The 12748-nt window shown below is 46.8% G+C and overlaps 1 protein-coding gene and 1 non-coding gene across 2 annotated transcripts in view; one reads left to right on the forward strand and one right to left on the reverse strand.

Annotated features, from left to right (window-relative positions):
- The window catches only part of LOC133452339 (zinc finger protein 502-like), an 81676-nt gene that overhangs the window by 41167 nt on the left and 27761 nt on the right, over positions 1–12748 (forward strand). The gene's annotated exons all lie outside the window — the stretch shown is intronic.
- Positions 567–640, reverse strand: trnat-ugu (transfer RNA threonine (anticodon UGU)). The gene has a single exon. It is a non-coding gene; the product is annotated as a tRNA-Thr (tRNA).

Raw genomic sequence — 12748 nt, forward strand, 5'->3', positions numbered from 1 at the left:
CAATTCCCGGACGAGCCCCAGAGATTTATGCAATCTGTGTTTTTTCTCCTCCAAGTAGCAAAGTTTCAAGACTATAGTACAATGCTTTACCTGAAGACCAACATTGGCATCATGTGTGAATGCTGAAAACCTACATCTTGCTTCTCTTTCATGCCAAGAGGTCAGTCGGTAAGGCGTAGTCCGTAAACCAGGGGTCACCAATCCTGGTCCTCGAGTGCCACTGTCCTGCATGTCTTATGCTACCCTGCTTTAACACACCTGATTCTAATTAATCATCGTCATCAGCTTGCACAATTCTGTTGATGACACAGGTACTTTTATCACGGTGCAATGAAGCAGCGAAACATGTAAAACAGGTCCTCGAGGACCAGGATTGGTGACCCCTGCCGTAAACCCTTTCCCACTTCTTTAATTGGGGTATATTTTGTTTTATTGCCCCAACCAATGTGCATTTTTTAAATAATAAAGTAGTCTTTTTATTACTGAACTCTGTCCCCTATCTCCCTCCCTGAGTGAACGAACCTTTGTGTCCTTTTGTAGAGGTACTTTTGTCTTCAAGAGTTTAAAGGCTCTGCTGGGATTTGAACCCAGGATCTCCTGTTTACAAGACAGATGCTTTGACCAACTAAGCCACAGGGCCCTCAACACACGTCTTCAACTTGTTATAAAAACCCTGTTGTCACAACAAGTTCATTCTACCTCTGGAGCAGCTTTATTTCACCTCACTGTGATATATTTAGTACACAAACCTGTTCCACTACTGTCCTGGCTTTATGTGAAGTAACAGAGCTATGAAGGATGGTAACTTTTATACTTACCATATATGGTTACCTGCCTCCTAAGCGGTGATTGATTTATCTGAATGTTGGACAGTTCACCCAGGGCGCAAAAGTAGCCAGGACCAACTCTGAATTGTGCACGTTACCAAATGTAGCAACAGCGCCCTCTGCTGTTGTTCTTCTTCCTTAATCTTATACAAAAACATCTAAACAGGTATGAGACATTTAAAAATGCTGGTTCAAACACTTGTAGAAATGGTCTTCATGGCTGTTGTTCTTCAACATTTGTTGTGTTATTTTCTTGTAATTCTTATTTTATTCATGTAAAAATGTGCTTTATAAAACAGAGCTGATCAGCAGTTTTCATTCACCATAAAGTTTAAAGATTATTTACATTGAGTGTGGGTGCATTGCCTACAAATTGTTCAACTGGTCCAGATGAAGCTGATATGCTGCACCTGGGCAGCAGAGGGAGGAGCTGAAGGGAGCCTGACTGAGCGTCCTGGGTGTGTTCAAAACACCCCACTACATTTGGAAACATTTGCAACGTAAAATAAAACACTTTAGGGCCGACAACTCAAGCTTGACTGTGGACACTGAAAGCAACTAAAAACTTGTCTTTCTTATTATCGTCATGCACACTGTTTTCACTGATCAATACCTGACTGTGACATCACTGTCGTCTGCTCCTTTCCAGTCTAAACTGTATAATGGCAGCAACAGTGATCGTAAGTTGTGTTTTATTCAGGCATCATTCTCTCTCTCTCCTTCATTCTTATGTGATTTAAAGTTGTACATTTCACTCTGCTTTCCTGGTCCAGACCGAACACCCTGTCTTTAGGAGGGCCCCTAACGGCTCAAGCCTCGGGCCCCACCAAGACGGGCACGAGGGCCAAGGCTGCGGAGGAGGTGGAGGCTGATGCCCGGAGCCACGTGGCCAGGGAGGGGGGTGACGGCTCCAACGTGGGCCTGGTACTGAGCCGATCCAGGCTCCAGTTGGGCCGGTACCAGGGCCAGAGCTTCCACTGGCTGCTGGAGAACGACGTTGGCTACGCCGTCAACCTGGTCTCCTCCCACCAGAAGGAGCGTGAGCGGACGGCATCGCAGTCCCCGCTGATGCAACAAGGTAGTGTCTCTCAGCCACTCTCATGTTGTCAGTGAGTAAACTGTAATACCGTGTTAATGAAACCATTAAAACACATATAAGCAACAAATGCTCATGACTGAAATGTAAATGGATTAGTTACAGCAGAACCTTGTCTCTTTGCAGGACGCTCTCGTGCGTTACTCCTCAACCTACCCTGACTTTGTGGAGGCAGTCAGGTTCCACCGTGCGGTTGAGGAGGCGCACGAGTGGTCTCTCCAGCCCGGTCAGGAGGGACAAGCCCTTGTTGGCTTCGGGGACTTCAAATTCGAGACCCTGCAGAGCCTGTACGAGTCGGAGGAGCCGAAAAAGATCCGGTATCAGATAGACCCTCCAGGAATCCGCGATTCCGCGATCGCGGAAATTTCCGCGGATTTCACGGCTGTCCGTGGATTTACAGACCTTCCGTGGATTTCAATGTCTGGTGCAGAAAAATCACTTTTTTTACATGTAATTTTCATCCCGGCCGCTAGATGTCGCACATACGTAGTAACACTAGCCGGATAAGGAAACAAACAGTCACCAGCATCGGTCCTTGGCTTCCACGGAGACATAAAGTAAAGTTTAAACGATTAACTACATACTGTAGATATGGGGAGACATTACATACAGCATAAAGAAAACCTTCAGTTATGGAGCGATTTCTCCGTCCGGTGCCCAATAAGTCAAATGCCGCGTTCCATTTACCTCGGAAGTCGGAACTGGGAACTGGGAATGGCAGCCATCTTGGAATGGTAACTCGGGGGTGGTGAAGCTTCTCCCACTTTCCCAGTAGGAAATCCCACTTCAAGGGGCGTTCCAGTTGAAAATTCCGACTGGGAACTGGGAAATCCCCACTTCCGAGGACAAATAGTACTGTTCCCTAAACACTGGTTTTCCCAGTGTTCAGGGAACATTACTATACTGCATTTCACAGACCAAGTGTCAGCATTTTATATTTTTATTTTTACTGCAAATGGCCTTCTTTTTTCGTTGCAAATAAATATGCCAAAGTGGGACAAAGAAAATGTTGATGTTCATTATTTTATAACCAGTAATAGTATGTTACACACTGTTTTACAGTTTTAGAGTGTTTTGGTAAAATTTTACCTAATTTTTACATTAAAAATATATATTTTTTAATGCCCGCGGAATATTAACTTTCAAGCCGCGGAATCAAGAATTCCTCTCCGCGGAATTTAAACTTTTTCTTTGCAGATTCCTGGAGGGTCTAATCAGAGCTCTATTGGGCGTAATAATCTTCTGTTTAGCACAAGTGTGTTGTTGTAACTGATTCCCCTGACATGTGGTCTCATCTGCACAGATTTGTCAACTACCTGCGGAGGAAGATGCCAGCTCCAGGCACGCAGATGGAGAACGCCGTCCGCTACGTTCGGAGCAGACAGGAAGAAGGCAAGTGCTGCCACCTCCACCTCCACTGCAGCTGCTGCCACCTCCACCTCCACCAGCAGCAGCAGCAGCAGCAGCAGCAGCGGCAGCTGTTACCATGGTAACAGCAGCAGCAGCAGCAGCAGCACTGCATCTGTCTTTGCTTCGACTGCAAGGGCTGCAGCTCAGTACGTTTTTATTTACTAAACTTCCAACTATAGTAGACGGGGATGTCGTCCCTCATGAAAGCCTGTTGAAGTTTGTGTTGTTATGTTTCAGAATTGCAGCTTTTGTATCTGGGCGGCGTTCTCTGTCTGTGGGGGAAATGCAGTTGAAGTTGAAGAAGCTGGTGTCTTCAGCTAAAACTGCACTTCCCGGTGAGTTGGTAGGAAGAAAAATCACCTTTAGTTCACTACATTTCACAAGTAGAGTTAGTTCAGTGTTTGATTCCACTTGCAGCTCCTCCGCTCCCTCTGGACCAGCTCTGAGATCCTGCAGATCTCTCCCATGCAGAGATGGTCCAGGCGCTAGTTGACATTGAGGACTGTAAGTAACTTTCCTTCATAATAGATTTTTGATGAAAAACATTGTTATTGATGTTAATTGTTCTCTCTCTTGTTTTATTCTATTTGTTTAAAAAAAAAACTGACCTTATTTGGAAACAAATAGAAGACAGTAAGTTTGTGTTAAATAAAATCATATTGTTTGTGCTCACACACTGATCACTAACTGGGGCGCATCTACTAACCTGCGCTTCTACTCACCTGCCAAATCCTCATTTCTCACCTGTAGACAAACACCAGCCTTTTTCCCTCTAGTCAACTACCTGAAGGCTTTCTCACCTGCGCCTGTCTCTGCGCATTGTGAATAATCATTTGTCATCAGATCAGCTTCTGCTAACATCATCTCCCGAGTAGCATCCTGCTTTTACTTCCAGCACCTGCAGACGCCTGAGGTTAAAGCGGATTCAAACTTGGCATTTCTTTTGCAGCTTCAGTCCTGCAGGCGTCTCGTGCCACCGCTCCGTCTCCTGCCACCGCGCCCAGGGAGGAGGTGTCTGGCCCCCACCTCCTTCCATCCAGAGCTGCTGCTGGAGATGCTGAGGTGAGATGTAAGACAAGGACTGTATTGATAGTCAATGATGTAGATGAGATCAGATGTTGAAGCTGCTGCATGTCGTCTCTCCAGCTGTTGCCCCAGTCGTGGCTCGGCTCTCTCCTCGGAGCAGCAGGAGTGGATTGGCCGGGTGCTGTTTTCCAGGGACGGCTCTCTCCTCGGAGCAGCAGGAGTGGATTGGCCGGGTGCTGTTTTCCAGGGACGGCTCTCTCTGGGAGCAGCAGGAGTGGATTGGCCGGGTGCTGTTTTCCAGGGACGGCTCTCTCCTCGGAGCAGCAGGAGTGGATTGGCCGGGTGCTGTTTTCCAGGGACGGCTCGGGGAGGCCTCGGCTCATCAGCGAGCTCAACCTCTGGTGGCAGCCTCCCCAACCCCGGCCAATCTACAGCCAACCTCCCGCATCCCCCACCCCTTCTTCACATGTGGCTGTTCCTGTGGATCCTCACAGGTAGGGATGGGCGGTACGGACTAAAACATGTATCACCATCATTTCTGGCATTTATCCCCATAACGATAAAAAAAATACCAATACAAAAACGTCATCAACGGGAATCTTTCTTTCTTTCTTTCTCTCCTTTCTGTCTTTCTGTCTTTCTTTCTTTCTTTCTCTCCTTTCTGTCTTTCTTTCTTTCTGTCTTTCTTTCTTTCTTTCTCTCCTTTCTGTCTTTCTTTCTTTCTCTCCTTTCTGTCTTTCTTTCTTTCTGTCTTTCTTTCTTTCTTTCTCTCCTTTCTGTCTTTCTTTCTTTCTTTCTTTCCTTTTCTCTTTCTTTCTTTCTATCTTTCTCTCTTTTTTTCTCTTTCTCTCTTTCTTTCTTTCTTTTTCTCTCTTTTCTCTTTCTTTCTTTTTCTCTTCTTTCTCTTTCTTTCTTTTTCTCCCCTTTCTCTTTCTTTCTTTTTCTCTCTTTCTTTTTCTCTTTCTTTCTTTCCTTCCTTCACGTACGTTGTGCGTGGATTTAACACAGAACCATAAATCAGCTTTTACACAAACGTCATCAACGGGAATGTATCATTTTTACCGTGAGATACAAATTCTTACTGTGGGTAATTTTTTTGACGGTTTATCGTGAACGGTAAAATATCACCCATTCCTACTCCCAGGATGTGCGTCTGCAGCTGACGGGCCCCCAGCCTTTGTGCAGCGGGTCCCTGACCAAGGCTGGGCTGTCCAGGACCATCCGGAGGGTCCTGGACATCGACGGCTGGTTCCTCATGGCCACTGAGTACCTGGAGTGCCGTCCATGTAAGAAGAAGGTCGGGGGATGGTCACAGGACATCATCCGGCAGCTGCCCCCACCTACAGCTGCAGGTTCCTGCTGTACTCACGTACAAGTAAGAAGCAGCTGCCACGGGTTCGTGTAAAACTGTGTCAGCTGCGTTCTTGTGCTCATGACTCTCCGGTTTCTGCAGGCTGTCCTGTGATCAGAGGGTGATTGCCCAGCTGAGGTCTGGCACCCTGGGCAACAGTGCCACTCGGCTGCACAACACCCTGCGGGAGCAGCACTCGGACGCCTGGATGCGGAGAGCGATCCAGTACCTCGGCGTCTGCGAGCCGTTCCTGTCCTCCTCCGCCGTGACCGAGCCGTTCCCGTCACCGCCCCAGATGGCACCCGTGCCATCGCCCGTCTGGCTGTTGACGGTGTACGGCTACGATGTCCTGACACGGCTGGAGGAGTACAAGGGCAGGATCACGTCCACCTTCGGGTCCATTTTAAAGATGGACTCGACTAAGAAGGTTTTATAACCTTAATACTTGACTTTTCCTCCCAGATGTCTGCAAACCTCAGCTCTGTCCGTGTACTGAAATGAACCTTTCTGTTCAGGTGACGAAGAAGCTCGCGGGTACCGCCACTGACACGGCCGGCTGGGTTACCAACGTGGGTACCGAGCACGGGCAGGTCCTCATCAGCGTCCTCACCTGCTCCGAGGGTCCGAGAGTCTGTCCAGGATGGCGGCCGGATTGATGAGGCGGTACCGACTCGCCGAGGTTCCTCCCCCCCGGATCATTTACGTGGACCGCGACTACTGCAACAGAGACGGCGTGTCAAAGACGGCTGCCTTATTTTCAGTACGAATTGACGTTACGGCTGACAATGATGCCGCATCAGCTGCACAGAAAACGGGTGTGGCAATAATTACACGTGCTTTTGTCTGTGTTGACAGGAGTGGACGCAGCTCGTGGTCCGCCTGGACATCTGGCACCTGATGCGTCGCTTCCCGTCAGGTGTCACCACAGAGAGCCACGAGCTGTACCCCACCTTCATGAGGCAGCTGTCTTACTGCATCTTCGAGGTAGACCCCGAAGACGCCCGCCGTCTCATCAGGGCAAAGCGGTCAGATCTGGAGGGGAGAGGCGGGATGGTTGGACTGACGGACGCCGAGGTGATCCGGAGGCTCACCAGGGAGGAGTGGAGGCTCCACTGTCGGCGCAGGACGCGTGGGGCCGAGGACACGGCGCTCCTCATCCAGGACCTCCTGGACACCTTCGGCGGACCCGCAGGAGGCAACACCCTGGACATCCCGCTCCTGGACGCTCTCCGCATCCAAGACATCTGGAGTAGCAGAGGTGCCACCTCAGCTGCATTCAGGACCCCCCCAGTGTCCAGCTGTACACCCAGACCGGTTCAGACCGGTTCAGACTGGTTCAGACCGGTTCAGGACCCCCCGGTGTCCAGCTGTACACCCAGACCGGTTCAGGACCCCCCGGTGTCCAGCTGTACACCCAGACCGGTTCAGACCGGTTCAGGACCCCCCGGTGTCCAGCTGTACACCCAGACCGGTTCAGACCGGTTCAGGACCCCCCGGTGTCCAGCTGTACACCCAGACCGGCACGCTGACCAAAGGGGGGGTCAGTCTCCCAGTCTACCGCTGCACCAGGGGCTCCGCCTCCCTGGAGTCTTTCCACCTCCACCTCCACCGGTTCATCCCAGGTACGTGCACTCGCGTCTGTCGTCAGGAAAAAAATGTCATTTCATACGAGCTTGAACCTGATTTGGATTCAAACAAATGTCTCCCCTTAGGAACGTCTGCTAGCGCCAAGTACTTTCAGGCGTTCCTGGTCGACGGACTGGTGAGGTGGAAGGAAGACGGCGCAGCGGCGACTCTGGATGCAGATGAGAAACAACCTCTGCACTCCTACAGTTCCACCTCAAACACGCCCTTAACCTGAAGAGCCAAAGGTGCTTGGTCGTCTGATGGTTAGGGATTTCACCAAGCCCGCTGCGTACACCGGTAGATGACGGGAAACAGAGGCATTTTTTCCTGTTTGGTACAGCGTCGTGACACAGATCCACAGCAGTTTCTGTTGACTTTGTTCACAGGGGAGCTCATGGGTCTGGAGTACCTGTACCAGCAGACGGGCAGTGTGTTTGAGGAACTGAACTTGGACCCTGACACTCCGGATGAGGATGCTGCCGTCACCGAGCTGGAAGAGGTGGATGAGGGCATAGAGGAGGAAGTCCTGAACTCCTTTGTCTTTACCCAGAAACCCCTGCCAGCACTGCAGCATCCCAGTCAGCTGATCCAAGTCAGGCACCAAGTCTGAGCCATCGAGTCCGGCCGCCCCTGACTCTCCGAGAGCCTCTGGAAACCGGTCTCCTGCTCCGCAAAACTCCTCAGATTCTGAGGTAACCACCACACTCACAGCTGACTTTAACAGACAAAAACATTGTACAGTGTTGCAGAAGATGTACATGATGGAGAAACAAACAGCATTCTTAATATCGTGTGGTTTTATTTGTTCACAACAGTCTTTTTCTTGTCCATTTCCTCCTCAGGAGGAGGTCCAGGGTCCTGAGGGCCAGCCGGGATACCAGCACGTCCTGAAGCTGCCAGGGCCCTGGTGGAAGCCAGGAGTCTCCAGGGGCTCGGAGAGAGACGGGTAGACAGACTCATCGCGCTCTGGCAACGCCTGCCAGAGCAGGACAAGCGGCGAGTCGTCTACCCGTCCAGACACCAGGACAGACAGTCCAAGGGGCGGTTCAAGGCAGCAAAGGGGAAGAACACTTCCTGTCCTGGCAAGGAAAGTCTCCAGCGGTGAGTTTCACTTCAAACAGCTCTGGTGCTTCTGTTGCCGTCTGCCGTATTTTAACAGCGTCTGTCTCACCTCCAGCTGCTACTCGGACTCAACTCGGGCCCTGCAAACTGGCCAGACGCCAGCCGCCTGGTGGAGGCCGTTTGCAGCAGCTCTGCCGTCTCCATCCTGCCGCCACACGCGTGGGAGGATCATGAGGACCCGCTGGTCCCTCATCCACGGAGACTACGTGGCCATCAGGGAGACGGTGCTGGCAGCCCGAGGCTGATGGCTCAGACTGAGATTCAGCTCTTTGAGCTAAATCAGCGGACTCTGTCCCACCAGCAGCCAAACAAAGAAAGCCCATCATGCAGTACACGTGCTCCCAGTGTGGCCAGCCCAAAACGCTGGCAACGGGCCACACACGCATTGGGGGCACATCGTACTGCGCTACTGTTGGTGGCAAGTCTGTGGCAGTCTGGAAGGAGGAGATGAAGAAAAAAAAATGAGGAGGTGTTTGTATATTTAGACCCTCCAGGAATCCGCGATTCCGTGATCGCGGAATTTTTCGCGGATTTCACGGCTGTCCGTGGATTTACAGACCTTCCGTGGATTTCAATGTCTGGTGCAGAAAAATCACTTTTACTGGGGTTAATATTGCATATGTCCGCGCTGAATATGTGAATTATGCGGGGCTCGCTTGATTTCACCGCATCACCGCCGCACATTTGCGCATAAAGTTTGGAAAAAGGGGGGAGTGTTGTGAGTGACATGTCGGGACGCCCGGTCGCGACGTGCGGGACCCGCCCGGGGACCTCCGCACCCCTCGCAGAAACCGCCACCCCCCAAACAGCAGCTCTCACCCGCGGGGGTGAGAGGGAAAAAGGGAGTGCCGTCTCCGTCGAGCCCCCCGCGCAAGCGGCTGCCGGTGCACTCCGGTCTCCGCGCTGACCGCGTACCACTGCGCCTGCGAGGGCCGGCGGAGGCGGAGCTCCCATCCACTTGGGGGATCTTGGCGGCGGACGCGTGGGGTGACGGAGCCCCAGCTCGTCCCATCGCTGTGCCGGTGCGCCCGGCAATCACCCGAGCACTGAGCGGGCTGGAGGGAGAGAGGCGGCCGGCCCCCGGGCTGCGACCGCCCCTCTCCTCTCCACCTAGGCTCTCCTTTTTTTTTCTCCTACGACCTTAGATCAGACGAGACAACCCGCTGAATTTAAGAGGGAAGAGCTCAGCACCGAATCCACAACTTCCTGCATATTTTGCATATTTTGCAACTTTCCGCATATTCCACGACTTCCCGCATATTCCGCAATTTCACCGCATAAAAGCACATAAAAAACCTGCACATTTAATCGCAAAATCAAGGATTTTAGCCCGCGGAATCAAGGATTTTTGCCCGCGTTTTTCTGGAGGGTCTAGTATATAGTTATGTATATAGTTTTTTTGTTGTATATAGTTTGTACATAAATGTATTTGTTTATAACGTGTCTTGTTTTTAATAAATGTGCCTTGTTTCTCTTTCAACCTTGAAGCTTTGTCTCATTCCTTGTTAAAATATACATAAATATAGTTTGCTTATCCACTTGAAATGATTGTTGATTACATGACTGGAACAGATGAGATCCCATTGAGAAAAACCTTATTATTCTTAATTATAAAATAACAAGAACAAAACACCGAATGACCAGGATGACTGAGTGGAAGCAGGATCTGGTTTATTTATATACATTATTTATTTTTGCAGCTTTACTATCAGAGAGGACAGACTGCTCTAATTTAGAAGGAAGACGTGTTTTTGGAGAGAGGTGGAAGGAATTGAACCAAACCCATTTACATGCCTACTTCAGGGTTCTTATCCTTGCTTATCTTATCCTTCAAATATTAAGCAAATATTAACCATATACACTGTTTATACTGCTTGTAATTGGGATGAAGTAAACATCTGTTGAATATTTTAACATAAAAGTATTTGATTGTGAGGCATTAAAAACAACAAGATGCAACGGGTCCTGTCACGATTGCAGTTTATTGAGGACCCAAACGCAGGAGGCAGGAGTTCACAAAGCAGGATTTATTGAACCAAAAACAAACCAAAAGCGCTGCTGAGCAGGATCAAAAAATGGACCGGGAACAGGAACAGGGAAACTGAGGAGGAGAACATGGAGGGAGGAAACAGTACGGACCAGCAGGGAGCAGGGAAAGACAAGACTAGATACAACAGGATAACGAGACACAGGTGCAGACAATCAGGGCAGATGGAAACAGGAGGGTCAAGACAGAACTGAAACACAAACTGGGGGAAATGTGAAAACCCTGACAGGGTCCACCAGACCCACAAACACTGGTGAGTAACAACAATATGAACACCACAAAAGGTTAAATAATAAATGTTCAAATGAAATCACCAATGAATAAAATATAAATATAACAGAAATGCTTTCCAAAAAGAAGGAAAGAACTCCTCTATTTGATGTTTTGAAAAAAATCTAATCAAGTTTATAAAAAATAAAAGGAATTTTAAACTAATTTTAATGAAAAATAAATAAAAAGATTTTTTTATGAAATAAAATAAACAAAAATTTGTTTTTAAATCAAAAACAACTAAGGAAGGTGTTCCAAATGAAAACGTTTGGACCCTCTCTGGGTCTTCCTCAGGCTTGAAACAGTAAAACTGTGAACAGGTTTCTGGGGCGAGAGATGTTTCTCTCTGAATGCCAGAAGCAGAATGAGCCTCCTGGTGGCTCCGCCTTTTATACCCTCTGTTTTTAACCGTCTTTACCAGATGTTTTACCAGCAACTTTACACAGAAATTATTTACTGTCTTAAATCTTCAATACTGAATGAAATATCATTTTATTATTTTAAACCTTTTAACCTTGTTTTTAATAAAATTTATGTAATGTTTATTTTAGTTATTTCAAAATAAGGAACTTATTTTAAATAAGACTAATAAAAAAAATGCCAATTTTAAAATTAAAATCTTTTTTTTTTTTTTTTTTTTCTGAAAATTAAAATCTTTTAACCCTGTTTTTAAATTAAATAAATCTAAGACTTGAATTTTAGACGAATGGGATGAAGGTTAGGGTTAGGAAAAGGAACCTGTCCCCCAAAGACAGGAGGTGTCCGGTCTGTCCGGGCAGCTCCCAATGATGGTTGTCATTCATCACTATCATGATTTTTTTTTATAATGAAAAAATAATTAGGAAAATGAAAAAAGTGATTAAAAATAAATAAAACAAACGTGTGCCAACTCAAATAAATGTGTGCCTCGGTGTAACGTTTCAACTCTTTTAAGTCTTCTTCAGGCAAAGACACAGAAACACTGGCTCAGAGCTGTGAAGCACGTCTGCACTGTCCGAGGAGCCAGAGCAGAATGAATATAATATATATTAATATAATAATATATTAATGTAAGCTCCTCCTGCTCTATTTATTCCCTCCTGCTGCTCCGTCACCGGATCTTGGGTTACTAAAAATTGGTTTTAAATATTAAAGTCAAGTAAAATAAAATAAAAAAATTCTATTTTAAGGCTTTCTAAAAGATGATTTTGTAATGTCTATGAATTTAAAAATACTGAGTTTCAATGTAAAATAGAATTTTTTTTTATTAAAATGAAATAAAACGACATTAGATTTTAAATAAAACTATTTAAGCTTTTTACAAAAAATAAAAATAATTAAAATGTATTATCAACAAATCAAAATACCAAATGAAAGTTGTGACACATTTTTTCCTGTTTTTTGCGTTTGTTCTTTTCAGATGTACAGTGGACATGTTGCTACAGCAAGTGTGTAGAGCTGTGCTTGAGACTGTCTGCCCCCTTTCTCTTTTTAAAAGTTGGCATAAAACTAATAAAAAATTGTTAACAAAAAAAGAATACCAAATGAATGTGTGCGGGGGCAACGTTTCAACCGTGTCCGGTCTTCCTCAGGCGGATCTACTCATTTACCGAAAATTTTAAATAATAAATGTTAAAATGAAATCACCAATGAGTAAAATATAAATATAACAGAAATGCTTTCCAAAAATAAGGAAAGAAATCCTCTATTTGATGTTTTGAAAAAAAATCGAATAACTTTTATTAAAAAAAAGGAATTTTTAATGAAAAATAAATAAAAAGATTTTTTTTTCAAATTAAATAAACAAAAAAGTGTTTTTAAATCGAAAACAACTAAAGAAGGTGTTCCAAATGAAAAGGTTTGGACCATCTCTGGGTCTTCCTCAGGCTTGAAACAGTAAAACTGTGAACAGGTTTCTGGGGAGAGAGATGTTGTCGCTCTGAATGCCAGAAGCAGAAGTGTTGCCAACTCTTCAGTAAGGAAAGTCGCTATTG

The sequence above is a fragment of the Cololabis saira genome, chromosome 10, assembly GCF_033807715.1.
Source record: "Cololabis saira isolate AMF1-May2022 chromosome 10, fColSai1.1, whole genome shotgun sequence".
Taxonomy (NCBI): Eukaryota; Metazoa; Chordata; class Actinopteri; order Beloniformes; family Belonidae; genus Cololabis; species Cololabis saira.